Here is a 6,000-nt window from a genome sequence, read left to right on the forward strand (position 1 = left end):
TAATGACTACATAAAGTTTTCATGATCATGCTACTAAAATTAATATGTCACATTTTATTGATTCCAATTTTTCAACTTTTACCATCTCTGAAATTGGGACATGTCTGTCTTTGATAGCATCTTAGGATTCAAAGAAATACAGGAGTGGGGAAACCAGCATGATGCTTGTAATGAGGTAGTGTGGCTTGTTCCTGGGGCAGCGGTTCTCAACCTGTGGGTTGCAACCATAGGAACTGTATTGAAGGGCCGCAGCCCTCAGAAGGTTGAGAACCACTGTCCTGGGGGATGTGCATGGGCTGCTGTGTCATAAAACATTTCTGGCATCTTATTGGAGCTGGTGACTCCAGAGACGTGGAGAACTTGGAGCACCTTGCTCAAGGGTCACATCGATGAGTGGGGGGACGGGTGCAGGATCAGTGATTCCGGGACTGTGGTGCAGGGTGATGAGGCTGTCCCAGAGCAGTGATTAGGACCTCATGAGGATGCTTCCGAGACTCTGGGGAAGGATGGTCTTGGAGCTGCATTGTAAGGGGGATTAGGATGGTTTGTTCAAGCAGTGAAGGGGCAGGGAGAGAGGAAGGAGAAGGCACCCGGAGCTAATCCTGAGGGCCTGTGGGTTGGTGGAAATGGAGGGACGGTGGCATGTGGGGCGTTTAGGTTGAAAGCTTTTGTACAGGCAGATCCGTGAAGGCATTTTCTTCCAAGTTCAGGATTGTGATCTTTTTTGAGCTTTTGGAAGATTTTTATGCTGGGGATTGTCAAGATAGGGTTTGCATTTTAGAAAGAAGACCCTTGAAACAGTAGGGAGGGAGTGAAATGGGTTCAGGGGAACAAATCTGGAGGCGGGAGAAAGGTTTACAGAGGTTGGAGCAACGAGGCTGGAGCGAGACTTCAACTAATGCAGTGACCATGAAGATGGAAAGGGAGAACAGGTGGCTGACAGAGGTGGTCACTTGTTGGACGTGAGTGGGGGACAGACTTAGGGACAACTCCCTGATTTCTGGCTTGGGTGGACAGTGACAGCATTTGACCACCAAGACCACAGGTTAGGAGGTGCAGCTTTGGGAGGAAAATGAGTTCATTTTGGGCTTTAAGGAGCTTGTGGTGCTCAAAGGGTTTGTATGGACAGTAAACTGGGTTCAAAATGAGAGAGGGTCACTCTGGAGAGAGTCTTGGGAGCCATCAGGAGTTGGTGAAATCACCCAGCGAGAGTGTGGGATGAGAGGAGGACCAAGGACAGGGTCTCAGCACATGTCCACCCCTACCCTCAGCCTGGCCATCAGTGGATGCAAAGGGAAGTTTAAGAAGGGAGTGGACGATGGTGATGATGCCATGAAAGGTCGTATGCATGGGGCAGACCATGTGCCTTCAGTGTGTAACTGGCATGTCGTTGGTGTGTTGCTGAGAGTAATTTCAATGGGGTGGGGGTGAGGGGCTAGTGAGCAGCCAGGGGGCAATGGTTTGGAATATGAATCCAAGGTAGAAATTACAATAAAAAGTGCAGCGTACCCTTGCAAGAAACGGGGCTGTAAGAGGAGCAAGCGAGCAAGCCTGAGTCTCCAGCACTGCGGCTGGATTCTCAGGTTGATGCTTTATAAAGTCTCTTTGTTGATGAGTTTTTCTATTTGCAGAGTGGAACATTCTCACGCTGTGTGATTCTTTAATTTTCTTGAAGTGGTGCTTTTTGCTTTTTGTTCATGATTTAACCACTATAAAAATGCCCAGCTACAGCTTTCTGCAAGAACATAATTTCTGCTTCTTATTATGGAATTCTTCTTGAAGCCATTACCTTTGAAGTTGCTCAGCACATAAAAAAACCTCACAACAACACAAAAAGTTGGGAAATAGAAATACTAAAGAAGTTTAACTTATTTATAAGAAAATAAAAATGAGAATACATAACTTTATAAGCTCAGGTCGCATTTAATTGGGAAAACACTTTCCCCTTTTTATTGCCTTTGAAATACGGGCTAAGAAGAAGTGAGAAGGCTTGCAGGTTTCCGGTGTCCTGGAATTGCTTTAAACTGGAGTCGGTGGGTGTTAGAATGAATAAATCCCAAGCAACTTGTGATTTAGTTTTACAGGCACAGATTCATAAATTGGATTTAGCAGTAATTCTAGAAAAGCAAACAGAAGAAGCATTTGCTTTTGTTTATTCCACAGAGATTGAGTGAGGACCCATATGCTCAAGCCTCTGCTAGGTCCTGGCGGGGGGTGGAGATCAGAGGATTTAAATAATGCCTCTCATACTTTGTAGAAGGCAAGACGTGCCTTAAGATAGGTATGGAGGATGGTCCTTGAGGGGGCCTCCTGGTGGGGGATCAGGGTGGCTTCTGAGAAGAGGTGGTGTTTGAACTATTTACTGAGAAACAGCTGTTTGTTCTGACTAGGCTGTTGCGTGTGACGCACTTGACTGTCTTTTCTTAAAAGTGTTTATTCATTTTTCCCCCCATGCTCTGTCATCCATGGCAACCCCTGTCCCTCTACTCTATCAGGACTTCCTATGATTGCTGTACATCTGGGTCCTCTGTTCTTTTTCTTCACCTCTCCCTCCGAGATTATCATTTATGGGTAAAGCTTCGAATGTGTGTTCACTCAGCCAGCTCCAAATGCAGAGTTGGAGCCTAAGCTGTCTCTGAACCTCAGCCTCAACCACAGCTTGAGGTCTCGCTGTGTAACTTGTGCTCAGTCCCCTCCCTCTCCCCTTTCCCCCTCGTTTTCTCCCCTTCTGCACCCTCTGAGGGTCTACTTTGTGGGAGGTGCTAGCTTCTCATTCTTTTGATTCCTTAGTCTTTGTTTTATTGTATAATGAAAAGACTACCTCTTTTTAGTTATGTCTCCTTATCAGTCAAGTCTATGATAATTGTATTTCTATTCATTCTTTCCAACATGCTTTAACATTTTAGTCCTCCTTGTGCTACCCCGTTCTTCCCATTATCTGCGGGATCAACATCACCGTTGCTTACTGCCCACCATATTCAGAGTGGCAGCAGGATGCCATAGTCTACGGGTGGGAAAGTGGAGTCACGAGGGAAATAAAACAGATGTGAACCACATCAACTCCAATGGGGTGGGCCCCATGCAGAAGTCAGTGCCGAGTGAGATCAGAGACCGCTGGGGGAGACAGACCCCAAGCCCTGCGGCAGACGATGACATGGCAATTGTAGAGGGTTTGTTAGGAGCCATAGAGTGGCAGTTGGGGGACCTGGGGCACACATGTGACGAGGCTGGGACTCCACATGGGTGGTAGGAGAGTTCTGAGTTGAAGAGTTCTGCTGGAACTAGACTGTGATGGGGTGAGTGTCCAGGATGGGGGATCTGGGCTTTACCCTGTAGGATATGGGGGAGGAGCGGACAATTGGTGTGATGTATGGAAAATACTGTGTAAAGGACACTCTGGAGGGGCCGTTAGAAGGAAGGTGGGCCAGTTAGGAGATCTTGCAGGAATCTAGTGACCTTCTTTTTCTTTTTTCTAATTCACTCAAAACATGGGGGCTGCCAGATCATTTCTAAATCACAATTTTGGTGACACTGCACTTCTTTTGAAGGCTGCTGGTGGCTCCCCTGCCCTGGGAGCGGCTCTGTCTGGGCTTCAGAGGGGCTTTGCAATCACATTCAGCTGCCCTCCCAGCATTGTGTCTGCCTCTGCCCCTCTTCAGGAACCCACGCATGACTCTCACACAAGTTACAATTACTCACAATGATCCCTCTTCCCATTTTCTCTACTGCTTGGGAAATTCTTCTGATTGAAACTTTACCCAGCCAACAGCAAACGCATAAGGCCGTCCGTGGCCCTCTCAGCCTCAGCCCTGCGGTGCGCTCCTCCTCCCCCGACTTCTCTAGTCCTCACAGACCGTAACGCTCACTTTGATAAGCAGGGGCCTGACGTGGTTTAGTCTGTAGCTGCTTAAACTGCTAATCAGCCCTCATACTGTAGTTTGTATGTTTCTATATTTTGTTTCTCCAACAGTCTGTGACTTCCTTTAGAGCTGGGGCTGTTTGACACTTCTGCAGGTGGTTACAGCTGTTAGATTTTCATCCAGTACAGCCCCAGTTGTGGTATTTTGAATGTGGTATTTGCTGACCTTTGGATTGGTTTTAACCTGTCTAAACAGCCAGGAAGATTAATGGAATATTCTCAGGGCCCAGGGGATAACAGATTTGAGGATCCTGGGGGGTACTGAATGGGCAGATTCAGGAAGAACTTTGTGTTTTTTTTTTCCCCCCTGGCTTTCCTACCCCCTCTGCCAAGGGGTTTCGTGGGAGGTGAGGAATAGAACCTTGACTTAGGCTGAACCGTAGGCTTCCTGCTCCACTTGCAATAGGGCCCTTTCCCCAAAGGGAATAGTCTAGTTTGATCCTAGTATCTTGAGACAACTGTCCCTGAAAACCCAGGGTAAGATGTCAGCTAAGGTAAACTTTTTTGATCCCAGCTTCCCAGAAATGTTAACAATGATGCTTATAGTTGGCTGTTTAGTAGGTTAAAAAAGCAAATTTAGCCTTATGTGGATCAGAAAAATAATTGCAAGCACATAGGTTAACCAAGACTTAAATGCAGGAAAACTTTGGCCAGGGATGTGAAGTACTTGCCCCTTAGATAAAGTGATGCATCCTGACTATTCTAGATGAGTTTTCTTCCCACCTCCAGGGTTGACAGGCTGTGCATGCCAGAGATCATGGCTTAGTAGAATATGGGATGGCTCTAAGCTTTAATTGGGGGAGACTGACACACTAGTTCTCCAGTAATATGAAACCATATCAAATTTGTTAGGGTTGACAATAGGGACTATAAGCTGAAACTTACCTGTATGTTATGTAGCAGAAGGGACAGAAATTAATTATATAAGCAAGAGAACTGAATGATTGCAACTGCAAACGACTTTAAAATCTTTTAGCTACTGTAGAAACATTTATGTGGAAAGAGCTGACCTGCTAATTAGAAAACACCCTTGCCTATTCATTAAACCAATTATCCTGATGAATTCTGCTAGGCAACACTTAGTCTGGTTCTAATTATTATGTGGCCTTGAAAGCAATAAACTGTACTTTTAAAATAAAATTTTATAATTTAGACATATATATGAGTTACTCAGACATTTCCCATAATTAGAACAGTATAGTTAACTAAGGGTTATACTTGGTTCTTATACTAAGGATTTATGTTCTTTTCATAGGAAAGTTATAATGAATTATTAGATAAGGTATGTCAGATCTGAGAAAGCTTGTCAATCTTACTATTTAAATAGGAGAGGTTTTTTTTTTTCTTAAGGGTTATTTTTAATGGATAACCTTGGATCTTAAATAATTTTTTTAAAAAATTCTCTTTTAGGGAAAAACCATTATTATGGCTTAAGTCAGTGGTAAAGTTGTTTTTGGGGTCACAACTGAGACATCATGTTTAAATAAAGTGAATCGTTTTTCTTGCATCCACTTTCTTCTGTATCTCTTACTTTATACTACAGAGATTTTCCTTACAACAACACTGGCTAAGAAATGTACGGACACACCAGGTGCGCCCAGAGGTCCACAGGTAACTGCAGCTAGGTCAGTGGGCAAGCTGGCATTGTCATGGGACTTCAGCCTGCTCTTGCTTGGTGTCTGGGTGGGTCCAGAACCTGCAAGGTTAGAGCATGTCCTTTGGGGGTGCAAAGCCTCCTCTTAACACTAGATCTGGGCATTCTCACCCTAGGTGAGCTTGGACAAGGTACTTAAAGCTCTGGGTACTGGTGTCCTTCCCTATAAATAGGGGTGACAAGAGCCCCCATCTCCAAGTGCTCTCATGAGGCTCTTTGTAGGGGACCCTCAAGGGCTTCACCTCCTCATCCTGTGTTCCCTCAGCCCCTGCCTGTTACACACTGACTCTGGGCCCTGCTGGAGAGCCTGAGGTTTGGGCTTTAGTAGTAAGATGAGGTCCATGTCCTACTGGAGCCTGTATTCTACTGGGAAGAGACAGAACATAAGTAAGTACACAAATTAACCAGTCCAGGTCGTTATAAATGT

Source organism: Nycticebus coucang, chromosome 8 (genome assembly GCF_027406575.1).
Source record: "Nycticebus coucang isolate mNycCou1 chromosome 8, mNycCou1.pri, whole genome shotgun sequence".
Classification (NCBI taxonomy): Eukaryota; Metazoa; Chordata; class Mammalia; order Primates; family Lorisidae; genus Nycticebus; species Nycticebus coucang.